This window comes from Acanthaster planci, linkage group LG21 (genome assembly GCF_054643075.1).
Source record: "Acanthaster planci isolate LZ-2023a linkage group LG21, COTS_SCS, whole genome shotgun sequence".
NCBI classification, from domain to species: Eukaryota; Metazoa; Echinodermata; class Asteroidea; order Valvatida; family Acanthasteridae; genus Acanthaster; species Acanthaster planci.
The window spans coordinates 5,649,482-5,662,097 of record NC_141797.1 but is presented as its reverse complement, the minus strand read 5'-3'; the positions used below and the strand labels follow the sequence as shown (position 1 = coordinate 5,662,097).

The following is a 12,616-nucleotide window of genomic DNA, read 5'->3' as shown; positions in this document are numbered from 1 at the left end:
AAATAATTGGGTACTGTGGGGACCATTGGCGTCGTGCGAGAGGTGGAGCTTGTCCCCTCCCTGTGAAAATAAAAAAAACAAAGAGAATATGAAAAGGAGCAAGCGTAAGGGCAAGGAGCAAGCGGGGTGAACATCATCAGTTTGCTGACAATATCTCAAACGTCACCCGCTTTCACCGATAATGGCTTTTTAGTTTGCTACAATAACCGCTTTGCCATAGTTGGAACACTACTGTTCTGTGAATAACCCCAGTGAAACTATTATTAGATGAAGTTCTCCTTCAAAACCCTGTTTCGAGGTTAAGTCTGATGAGGGTAAATGTATTTCACAGTAGGCCCTACCATTTCTCTAAATTTCATCAGAGGTTGGCTTATACGAAAAATATAAACCAGTAAAAAGTGAACTACTATAGGTTTTCCCGGCCAATTTCGGAAAATGCGCAATCTAATGTGTAAAATAAACTTACATTTCAGCGTATATTTTTCAAACGACCTAAAACGTAGTTTCATTTTCGTAATAACAAGCATTCGACTTCGTTTTGCATCCTTGAAATAAAAAACAAATGTGCATTACGTTTCATTAAAGAGGTTACAATACGTGACTGGGATTTTGGATTGACGTATTCTCTGTCAATTCCAACAAATGTGCATTAAGACTTATTCGCTGAAATGTCTTTTACCGTGACCCTTCGGAAGTGAGTATTCATTTTCATTTGTTGTAATTTAAAATCGCACAATATATGTTCGATTCGATCAGGATGTAAAAGGTTAAACAAATCATGACACCACTTTGATAATAAATGTCATGTTACTCATGAATGTATAACACTTCGTGCGAAATCGACTTCACATTTTGCGAAATAGCTCGACTGAGTCCAAACTCAGATGAATGCAGGATTGCAGAGGTACATTCAATTTCGCGCAAAAACGAACGTTAACGTACTAAACTAATGCAATACCAGGAAATTGACTGAATACACCCGAGCTCCTTGAAATAGAATTTGTAATTGTTAAAAGAAATGGGAATTTGAATGTTTGTTCTATTTTGCTCGAAAACGACTGCTGCTATTACTAATTCATTTACACAATTTCCGAAATTGGTGTATGTAATACACGGTAGGACTATGTTTTAGTGGTAGTCTTAGTCTAAGTGGCAAAGCTGGAACCACGCATCTTGCGGACAGCGTTTCGCTACTTTTTCTTTTTTTAAAGTTTTCACGAAGGCATGAAGGTAGGGCCTAACGTGAACAAATAATCCTTAATAACAGTCAGAGTAGGGAGTGGACAGTGCAATGTCTAGCAGATTATGGCAGTTTAAGAATAACCTGTTTGTGCAGGGCGTTTAATTAATCAACTTTTGCAGTCAATGTCTGAATTTCTTAATTTCAAAAAGCCTCTAACACCATTTCTTTTTAAGTTAATTTTTATAATGCAAAGAGAAGTTTTGCCTTTTCAGGAAAAGGTACACACTACCCCCTTTTCCGTATCTCATCGATTCACTCCTGCACTTTACAAAAGCCAGTAGTTAATAAGAATCGGGAAAACACACTCTTTTTTTACATTTGGTGGTTAACCACCCTTAATATAATCAGAAGGGCACGAAGCCATTCTGCTTGGTATCATACAAATACACATGGTTTGAGGGGAAGTAGTGGGAGTTACTGGTCCCGAGGTGTAGGTCAACTTGGCTTTTCGCGTTGGGAGGTAATCAAACTGACCTACGCCGAGGGACCAAAATTTCCGTCTATTCTCCCGAAATAAACCATGCTGTATTTGTTTTGCTTCACTTCATAAATATTCAAACAGAAATCTCACATAACCTGTACTCACAGACGCCATTGTTGTTTCTAAGCTGCTAAGTCTCCATGTAATGATACTGGAGTGCCGATGTGCATAGAAACAGGGCAAAAACCGCCCGGCCTTATTTTTTGGGCGGGGGACAGACCAAAGAAAAACATGGACTGCAATTTGTAGAAAAATATAATTTTGCCCTTTCCCCCAACCCCAATCTTTGGCTCCTCCCGCCAAAAGCAAACTCTAGGTACACTTCATGAGAAACTTTGCAATTGAATTGATTTTGAATGAAAAAGGACTTTAAAATCTTCTTCTTTTTTTCTTTATACGAAAACGTGTATATATACATTATATATACACCCAGTCTCCTGGGTATTAATCAGCTCCGGGCGAAATAAGTAATCCTCTCGGGCGAAATAGAATTTTTTTTTAGTCATGTCCTGTATACGCTTCGTACAAAATACCCGCAGACTCGATTTGGGCTTGTACGTTATTAAATTGACCCATTTTCCCTATATGTAGCTTACGTTACGTGGAGTTTCTGTTGTTAACACGTTTTAGATTTCGAGACTGTTTGCCATGAAACGATTTCTCCATTTAGAGGATATATAAACAAGACTATAATATGAAATAAAAAATAAAATTGAGTTCAGGTTTGATGATAGGAAAAGCATCATGACAGGGGAAATTTTAAGGTAACGTGCATTAGTCCAATATGCGACAGATCCACTTTCTCTAGCACGTGAAGGAGAAACTCTGCGCACCAAACTGGAAAAACGTTGGACTTGTTTTTGCTGTCTAACATCAAAATTTTCATTTACTTTTCTTTGCAAGAGTGGAAATCTGTATCATTGGCTAGATTTAAATTAAAAAGAGCGTGTTCATGCCAAGGAATTGTAAAGTATCTTTTATCTTTGTGGATCGTGTTTTGAAATGCCATTATTTTGAAAAAAATTGGGGATTACGCTGGCATACGTTGAATAAGTTATGGGTGAGGTATGTATAAGTAAAGTATATGTATACGTTTAGTATAGAGACCCATCTTGTCTGTTCCCATGAAAAGAAAAGTTGGTAGGAACGAGTTAAGTTGTGACATTCGAGGAAAACCGTTTTTGTTTTACCATGCGTATGTAAACCTTTTGCCCGAACTGTAGTGGACATAAATGGGAAAGGTTGGGCCAGTCGGGTCGCTCTTGATGTGGGTACCACCTTTTTGCATGCTGATAGGTTTATAGGGCCTTCATCGTTTGGCCGATCATTTTGAAAAGCCTTCAGGCATGAAGTCAGTAGATCTTGAGGGGCTGGGACAACTTGACTGTTGAGACAAATCGACCAATAGGACAACTATACCGTCTTCTTGTCAAATTGGCCGACAAGTCGACCGTTAAGCACAGTTGTTTAGGGGTTGTGGGGTTTACGACAGGATTCTCGACTCTAATACGCCTATAAATATCGTGGCGTACTTGGGCTGTGCCAACAGCTTTGCCTTGCATCCAGAGGTAGAGTGCCATTAAATTAGAAGTTGTTGAGGGTGAGGATGAATATGATGAGATTTATGAGAGTTAGAGTTGAAGATGATGTATATTGGGCAATCGTTAGTGGCTTTAATAAGCAGCGTGGGTAAGAAACAACTAAACACGTGTTTTGTTTCAGACTTTGTACGCGACGGTCCCCCCGCATTATCACGCATGCAGGGAATGAAGTAACGCTGTCTTGAGCATTATTCTTTCTGTTCAGGAGAGACTTACAGCCTGACCGTCCATACCAGTGGTGGAAATACAAACTGTACGCATATAAACTTCTCAAATATTCTGAGCAACCGGGTCCATCATTCGTCATTTCCGTGATTTGTGTGATTATCTCAGGGAAAAGTGAAGGCCTACCCGTTGTACTGGGACGAATATTGCCCTTATGTCTCCCTTTGCTTTTTTTTTATTTCGTCATTTAAACCTTATATTTTGATGTGAGAGCTGCAATGTTAGAGATAAAAAATCACCTCCATGTAAGACCTTTTTAAAAGGTGTACACACCTAGCCTTAGTTGCAGGCGCGTTCGACTTGATATACCAAAGCACCCACAAATTGTGGTCCAAATCAGCACTCAAGAACATGTTACAACAGCGCAAAAGCTCATGGAAATGACTAATCTTCTAATCAATGATCACATGTCATACGAGAGGATGGCTACCGCCGTAATCATGGCAACGAGTATTTTTTCCGTATGCCGGCATGACAGTGGCATGACAGTAAAGGAATCAACAAGCAGGGTAGGCCTACTCAGGTAATCGAGGCTTATAAAATAAACATTGTTTACGACGAGGAAGAAGTAAAATGCGCGGTATATTGAATTATACAATGTTCACTACCCAAGGAAGCTGTAAAATGCGCAGTATCTTGACACATACAATGTTCACTACCCAAGAAAGCCGTAAAATGCGCGGTATCTTGAAATATACAATGTTCACTGCCCAAGGAAGCTGTAAAATGCGCAGTATCTTGAAATATATGTTCACTACCCAAGGAAGCTGTAAAATGCGCAGTATCTTGAAATATACAATGTTCACTACCCAAAGAAGCTGTAAAATGCGCGGTATCTTGAAACATACAATGTTCACTACCAAGGGAAGCTGTAAAATGCGCAGTATCTTGAAATATACAATGTTCACTACCCAAGGAAGCTGTAAAATGCGCGTTATCTTGAAATATACAATGTTCACTACCAAGGGAAGCTGTAAAATGCGCAGTATCTTGAAATATACAATGTTATAAGATTAAGCTCATCCTTACTCCGAGGGTATTATGTGTTTGTTTGTTTGTTTGTTTGTTTTTTTTTGTTTTTTTGGTTCAACCTAGCCCATCTTTAACAATGACTGAAAAAATTCTTTCTCATGGAAATCTAGACAAGAAGACTATATACTTTTTTGCATCAACTTATAAGAATGCTGTTATTAATGAAAAATTATTTACTAGGCCTGATAGGAGTATTTGTATGTGTGTCTCCTTTCTGGGATGTTCAACTAAGCTATTTTCATGTCAATTTGGTAGGCACACAATCTGAAACTTATTTTTTTCAACGAATGATACCGTTGTATTTTAATAGTTTTAAAGTGACACTTTAAGAATGTGTATCGATATTGTTTCCAATGCTAAAATGTATGTTAAAAGTATTTTCCCGAAGTAGTATTTAATACCTATTCACAAATAAGATTATTATGCAGTAGGCATCATATCAGAGACAATTTCTGCATGTATATGACCTCCAAATTTCTGGTTGGCTAGGCACAATGTAAATTATTTATCTGGAAACTGAGCTTGCTGATTGCCGACTTATTATTAGTTGCCATGCCAACGTCTATTGATAAATGCGCATGGACATAATTGGACACAGCGTGAAGCCTTTTTATATGACACGTAATTATGATTCACATCTCTACAGGTTTTCGTCAGTTTTTACGTCGTCGTATCTGTATTAAATTGCTATTTGGAACCACAACCTTTGGGGTACTATGGAAAATTAATTTGAAGCGCGATCATAGTTTATCCAAAATGTGCTGACTTTATAAAGAAACAGAATAAATAAAAAAAATAGTATACTCACCACTGAAAACAAAATTTATAACTTATCCCTCATAATTACGATGTCCTAAAATGGACACGCAAATGTTGCTATTCAACTCTAAATGTTGTGGTTCAATTTTTCACACGTTATGGTTTAACTTAACACGTTATGGTTTAACAGCTTAGTGGTTTAATTTTTCAAATTAACATTAAAAGTCATGGTTAAACTTTGACCAGTGTTTCTTGTGCGTCAAGTATAACGCGCCAGTGACGCTACACATACCACAGTCTGTGTACATTCTTATGTTGGATTGTCCAAATCAATTGGATGTATTTCGAGATTTGGCTGGTAAACCAAACGATAATTGCTGATCATTTGGTAAACAATACAGTAAACAAATTAATATGGAAAACGTGTCCTTATCAGACTGCACTGTGACATACTGACCGTCAGCTACTGGTTGTGTTTCGTAGAGACCAGGAATCCAGTTTCTTCCTGTTGTTATTTTGGAGTCAGTGATTGAAATACTGAGCGGTATCCACCTTATGTGTTAATACAAAAATATCGTTCCGTGTTCTGGTATCCGGTTAACGTTAACTTATATTTACTCGTCGAATCAAAAGTTTGACTGCGCTGCAACACTTGCTTGATACTAAAACAACAGTCGATTTAGTATCAATATTGATCACACTGAATGAAATTAGAATAATTACTCTACTACACAACCTTTAATAAAGACTCCAATCACATGATTTGTTATTACCATAATAATTCAAACATAATTATGACATATCTTGCTCGTAAAGTAATATGTGGCTGTCCATAAAGTACGTATGCACAAGGGGGGTTGGTGCCGTTGCGTACACCATTCGTAAAGGGGCTTTCATGAATCTTCCCCATATCAATACACTTTCTCATATACAAATAAATACCAGAATCAGCTTTTCTGTGCCGAAAAAAAATCAAACACAGTGTTATGTGTAGAGGGTTATTATGGAGCCAGGACAACCTGCATTTAGGTGACAACTTCAGCTATTCTTTTATTTCCAACGTGAGCTCTGAGAACTATCCGAGAGGAGTGACTGACTAGCGCCCTGTATGGTCTGGTATATTACATCCCCCCTTTTTAAAAGAAAGATATGAACAATTTGCAACTGGTTTGGAAAATGGAAAAAAAAATTAAAAAGTTTTACTGTCTAGTTCTTGGTGATCTTTTCTTATGCTGAAGTCCTTTTGTTTTGTTCGTAACAACAGACAAAAAGAAATGGTGTTTCTTAAAAAAATGATATAAGTATATAAAAGTCTGTGCATGACCTATGCATCTAACCAAAATAAATAAATAAATAACGTAGTGTTATACTTGTCTAAAGTAGTCATCTGCAAAACACTAATCCAACACTTTGCCATGTTAAAAAAAGTAACAACAACATCAAAGAAAATGATGGTGATAGTGTTCATAAAACTGTTCACAGATCGAGTCTTTTTGGTGGTCTGACTTGTCGACCAGATCACGTGATAGTGGGAGTGTTCTGATTTTCTCGTGTTGGGCTATCACGAGACGGTGGTGCGCCATCTTCGAATGTGACGCGTTTCTTGACAAGTTCAATGTCACAAAGATGACGACGATTGCGTCTGAGTTCACGACCGTTGGGAGTCACTATGACATATGAAGGTGGCTCCTCGCAGCACTGTTTAACCTGTGCTGGTGTCCATAAACCAGTGTTCAGATCCTGGACACGCACTAATTGGCCAGGTTGGAGTGGCTTGAGATCACGGGCAGATCTGTCGTGGTAGACTTTCTGCTGTGCTTGTCTATCCTGTAGGCGCTGGTATGTTTGGTCTTTGTGCTCTGATGTGTGCTTGATGACTACCGGTAGGTTGCTCTGAAACTTCCTTCCACAAAGCAGTTCTGCTGGACTTGGATGTTTGCTGTCCACTGGAGTCGTCCTTAGACAGAGAAGAGCCATGCTGATGTTTTGTCCACTGGCCCTTGCTTTAGTCATGGTACGCTTAACGGTTTGGATCATTCTCTCAGCGAAACCATTCGACTGTGGGAAATGGGGCGACGACGTAACATGTGTGAAACCCCATTCCTCAGCGAATGTGTTGTATGCTGTAGAGGCATAATGTGGGCCATTGTCACTAATAACCTTCTCCGGCACACCTTGCTCTGAGAAGATTTGCTGAGTGGCATCAATCACTGCACGACTTGTGCAGTGTGCAGGCATTCTACGCACGACAGGAAATTTGGAGTAATAGTCAGCTATCAGAAGGTACTCATTACCTTCGAAGTGGAACAGGTCAGTGCCAAGAATTTGCCATGGTCGCGTTGGCAACTCGTGTGGAAGTAGGGTCTTCTTGGGTTGAGACCGCTGATGTTCCTGACATGTAGAACATTGGCTCACAACTTGGTCAATGTCTTGGTTCATGTGAAGCCAATATACAGTGTCTTTCGCTCTGAGCATTGTCTTGGTTGCACCCTGATGACCTTCGTGCAACTTGTTCAGCGTATATGCATGCATGGATGAGGGTATGACAACGCGACATCCTTTCATAAGAATGCCATCTGCTATTACAAGCTCATCACGGAATGACCAATACGGTCGTAGGGGAGCTGCCAGATCTCTCATCCGATCGGGCCAACCGGATACGATGACCTGTTGGAGTTCCTGCAGAATTGGATCTCGCGCAGTCTCGCGTTTGACGTCTGTGAGGCGATCGGCAGTGAAATGCACGAGATTTATCTGAATGTCCAACGGAATATGCGTACCGTCGTTTGTCGGGGACTGGAACTTCCTTGCCGGGGCGATACTGCAGAGTGAAGTCATATGGCTGGAGACGCATAAGCATACGCTGTAGACGAGGGGGTGCAGATGTGAGCGGTTTCTGATGAATCATATGAAGTGGTTTGTGGTCAGACTCTATCGTGAAATGTTTACCATAGACATAAGTATGGTAGCGCTCACAACCGAAGACAACCGCCAACATTTCTCGCTCGATGTTTCCGTATCTTGTCTCAGCACTACTGAGTGCCTTGGAAGCATAGGCGATCGGCTCACCTTCCTGCATCAAGGTTGCACCCAAACCACGTGACGATGCATCCACTTGAATTGTCGTGGGTTTATTGGGGTCAATAGTAGCAGAGTTGCAGATCAGATCGCGCACTTTCTCAAAACAACATTGGTGACTTGGAGACCATGCATACTCACAGTCATTGTGTAGTAGCTCGCGCAAGTCAGTGGTGTGGCTCGACAAGTGCTGGATGAATGGGCTTAAGTATGTCACCATTCCAAGAAACTCGCGGAACTGTGTCTTATCGGAGGGGGGTGCCATGGCCTTTATGGCATCCACTTTAGCTGGATCTGGATGGACACCCCGTGCATCATATACCATGCCGGAGAATGTGATCTGCTTGTCTTTGATTGCGCAAATGCTACTCTTGAACTTCAGCCCGTTTGCAGCAGCTACAGTCATGAGCTTACGAAGGTTCTTGTCGTGAGACTGGTCGGAGTCTCCAAAGACGATGATGTCGTCCGCGATTCCGATCACGCCTTCACACTGTTCGAGTATCTGGTCCGTCCGATGTTTGAAAATATCCTGACTGACTGCCAGGCCAAACGGCATGCGCTTGTAACAACAGCGACCGAAGGGGCTATTGAATGTCGTCAACAGTGAACTCTCCTCGTCGAGGTGGATGGACCAGTAACCGTGTTTCGCGTCCATCTTGCTGAAAACTGCTGCGCTAGCAAGTTTGTGCGTAATCTCCTCCAGTGTCGGTATCTTATGATGAGATCGCATGAGTGCCTTGTTAAGGTCTTTAGGGTCCAAACAAACGCGTAACTGACCATTAGCCTTGCACGAAATGGCGATGCTACTAACCCAATCTGTGGGCTTGGTAACACGTCGGATGACACCCTGTGCCTCCATTTTGTCTAATTCCGACTGGAGTTCATCGCGGATGTGAATGGAGCACTTACGTGGGGCGTGTACAACGGGTTGTGCACAATCGCGAAGCACAATGTGATATGCACCAGGAAAATCTCCAAGTGCGTCGAACTGTTCTGGGTATGCGGAGACAAGATCCTCAACTGAGCGAATCGGCTGGTTTTGTGGTCTGATGTCTGTGTCAGACTGAGCGTGCGATTCAGCAGAACAGTTTAAGGCTACAATGTTCAACTGCAGAGCCGTGCGAAGACCAATGGTAGCTGGGCCATCGGTCTCACAGATGTGAAACTCAGCATTGTACCATTCGGACTGGGCATGTTTGCATGGGAGAGTCAGTGTGCCGTATTGCTTAATCTCTGTGCCATTGTATGCTTTGAGAACAGCACCAGAGTTAGCAAGATGTCCCTTGCGCGGAAATCCATCAGAGTCCAAGTGAGTTGGGTACATTTGACGGTAAACGCGAACAGGGATGGTGTTCGTCTGGGCACCCGTGTCGACTTTCGCGTGTAGATTTATGATACGACGTTCTGTATCCTGTCGCAGTTGTACGTATGTGTAGGCTTCGTCGCGATCACGTGCATTTGGACGAATAGCGGATACGACAATATCAAATGTGAGTTGTTCGAATGGAACCTCAATGTCACCACCCGAAACCGGAGAGGCGCTGTCTGCAAACATGTGCATGTCGCGTTGAGAACGGCGTTGTCTCGACTTGGACCGTGACTGCGATTGTGAGCGACGACAAGTATCTCGGGGAGTTCGCTGGTTTTGTCGGCCACGCGTAGAATCACTGGGTTGATGTTTGGACTTGCACATGTTTCTCCAGTGATTGTGTTTTCCACAGTTATCACATGTTGTGTTGTAGGCGGGGCATAACTCACGAGGTCTGAAGGGGTGTTGCCTACCACAGTTCCTACATATGCGTCTGCGCTGTAATGCATTAATGGAAAACTGACCATGATGAACATTGTTAGCTGTTCCATGTGTGACAAGGATGCCTCGTGGGTACGAGCAATATCCAAACACTGATCAATGGTCAAGGTGTCATCGCGAGCCAAAAGTTGCTTTTGCAGATCTGGGTGACGCGTTCCCGCAATGAACTGTTCGACGATTTTGTCTGCGAATTCCTTGTCGTCACGAAATTGACATGTTTGGGCTTGTAGCTTTAGCTGTGACATGTAGTCGTCAACAGATTCACGATCCTTCTGCTGAAATTTCTGTAAATACAGGCGAGCAACATGGAAATTTGTTCTCGGAGTGATCTGTGCAGAGAAGTGATCCCAAACAATGTCAGGCTTTTTTGCATCAGCTTCAGGTAAGCTCCATGAGTTATACAAGCGAAGTCCAGTAGGCCCCATGAAGAGAAGTATGTGGTCGACTTGTTTCTCTGGTTTGACATTCTTGACAGAGAAATATAGCTCACGTTGTTGCCGAAAAATCTGTATGGCACTGGGCAAATCTGGGTCATCCCAGGTCATGCGAGGTGTGACTAAGTTTGTCATTGTTCCTACTTTTAAGTTGAGATGACCTCTGACCTCAATAGACAATGCGAGTATCAGTACATGCTGCACCGTGACGATCCTAAGCTATACACACAGGCGTCGCGAGGCTACTGTACACACACAGTCTATGCATACATGCGTACATGGATTGTCACTCAGTCATTGTCACAGAAACGACGGCACATTTCCGAGTCAAATCTCACCGTGTTTTAGGCGATAATGTGAATATCGGTAGTGCAAATGGCGAGGTAGGACCGCGCTGCCACCATGTTATGTGTGGAGGGTTATTATGGAGCCAGGACGACCTGCATTTAGGTGACAACTTCAGCTACTCTTTCATTTCAAACCTGAGCTCTGAGAACTATCCGAGAGGAGTGACTGACTAGCGCCCTCTATGGTCTGGTATTACCACAGTATCCTCCATCGTCCACCCCATCAATTATCCTCCCGTGCCAACACCCATTATTAGTAAACCGCAACATTACTCATGACACAAAGATATCTGGAATGCGTTTGTGTACGGGAAGGGAGGTTGGAGCCATTGCGTAAGCCATGCGTACCGGGGGGAAGGGGGTCTAACAAGTCGTACTTAATGCACAGCCCCTATATTGTATGATCTATTCATTGATCTCCATGATGAAGTCTGTATAATGGAGATCGATGGATCCATTAACCCTTCATATGAACAAAATGCGCGCTTTTCCATACGCACGTTTTCAGGTGTTCCTTGGGTCTGTGTACGTAAGTTGTGATGAGTGTTCACCGAAAATGTGAATTGTGGCAAATGAGCGGATATGGAAATGTGATTCATGTAACTCGTACGTATATCGGTTATGGTTCCCAAAGAACAGTACGGAAAACTGCTAGGATGCGCTGCTCAGGGTTAACAGCGTGTGATGAATGGATAAATCTGGTGATATGGTAACGCAAGTAGTTGAAAACTGACAGTTATAGAGCACACCCCCTTTTTCACCGTTTTTAGCAAAAACCCCTGGGTAGTACATCGACTCAAAAAATCGGGGGAATCCCCTAAAAATCTGGAATGGATAAATCTGGTGATATGGTAACGCAAATAGTTGAAAACTGACAGTTATGGAGCACACCCCCTTTTCACCGTTTTTAGCAAAAACCTCTGGGTAGTACATCGACTCAAAAAATCGGGGGAATCCCCTAAAAATCTGGAATTCCAGATTTTAACAATTTTCCCTGGGTACCTCATCGACCCAAAATAAGACCCAGAAATACCGGGTAAAATAGACACGTTCAGGGCCAAAAACCCCCTTTCACCCACCACTCACCTTTTGACCCCGGCGCACTTTTCCTGTGAACGACTCGTTACTCGACGCCGATCGCACCAACGATCACTCTCAAATAAAAAGGGGAATTCCCCTTGCTACAAGTCGAGACTTGCCCGACCTGAGCTCGTGACGTCTACTTAAAGCGTGGCCCTTTTCAAAGCAAAACACGCTATGTTTACAACCGCCTTAAATAAATGGCCTATATATAAAAAATAACAATATATGAAAAAAAAAATGTCAAGTCAAGTCGTTAGAAAAAGTGAGAAAAATTTTCAAAACCTACTTATAAATAGAGACATGAGCAACCCACAACACCGACCTCTACTATCGACCTTTTTTCTGTTCAAAGAAGATTTTGTCAAGCGGTACAATATTCCATTACCGGCACCCAAGCGTAAATCTCACACTAAACCCGAGCTCATTGAAGCCATACGGGCAGATCAAAAACAATTTAGGTACCTCCAGCGTCAGTCATATCGACAGCTGTTGAAAACGGTTCAAAAATATAATATTCCTTTTG

The 12,616-nt window shown here is 42.0% G+C and overlaps 1 protein-coding gene across 1 annotated transcript in view; it reads left to right on the top strand.

Annotated features, from left to right (window-relative positions):
• The window catches only part of LOC110989412 (CUB and sushi domain-containing protein 3-like), a 73,647-nt gene that overhangs the window by 250 nt on the left and 60,781 nt on the right, over positions 1 to 12,616 (top strand). The window lies entirely within an intron of this gene.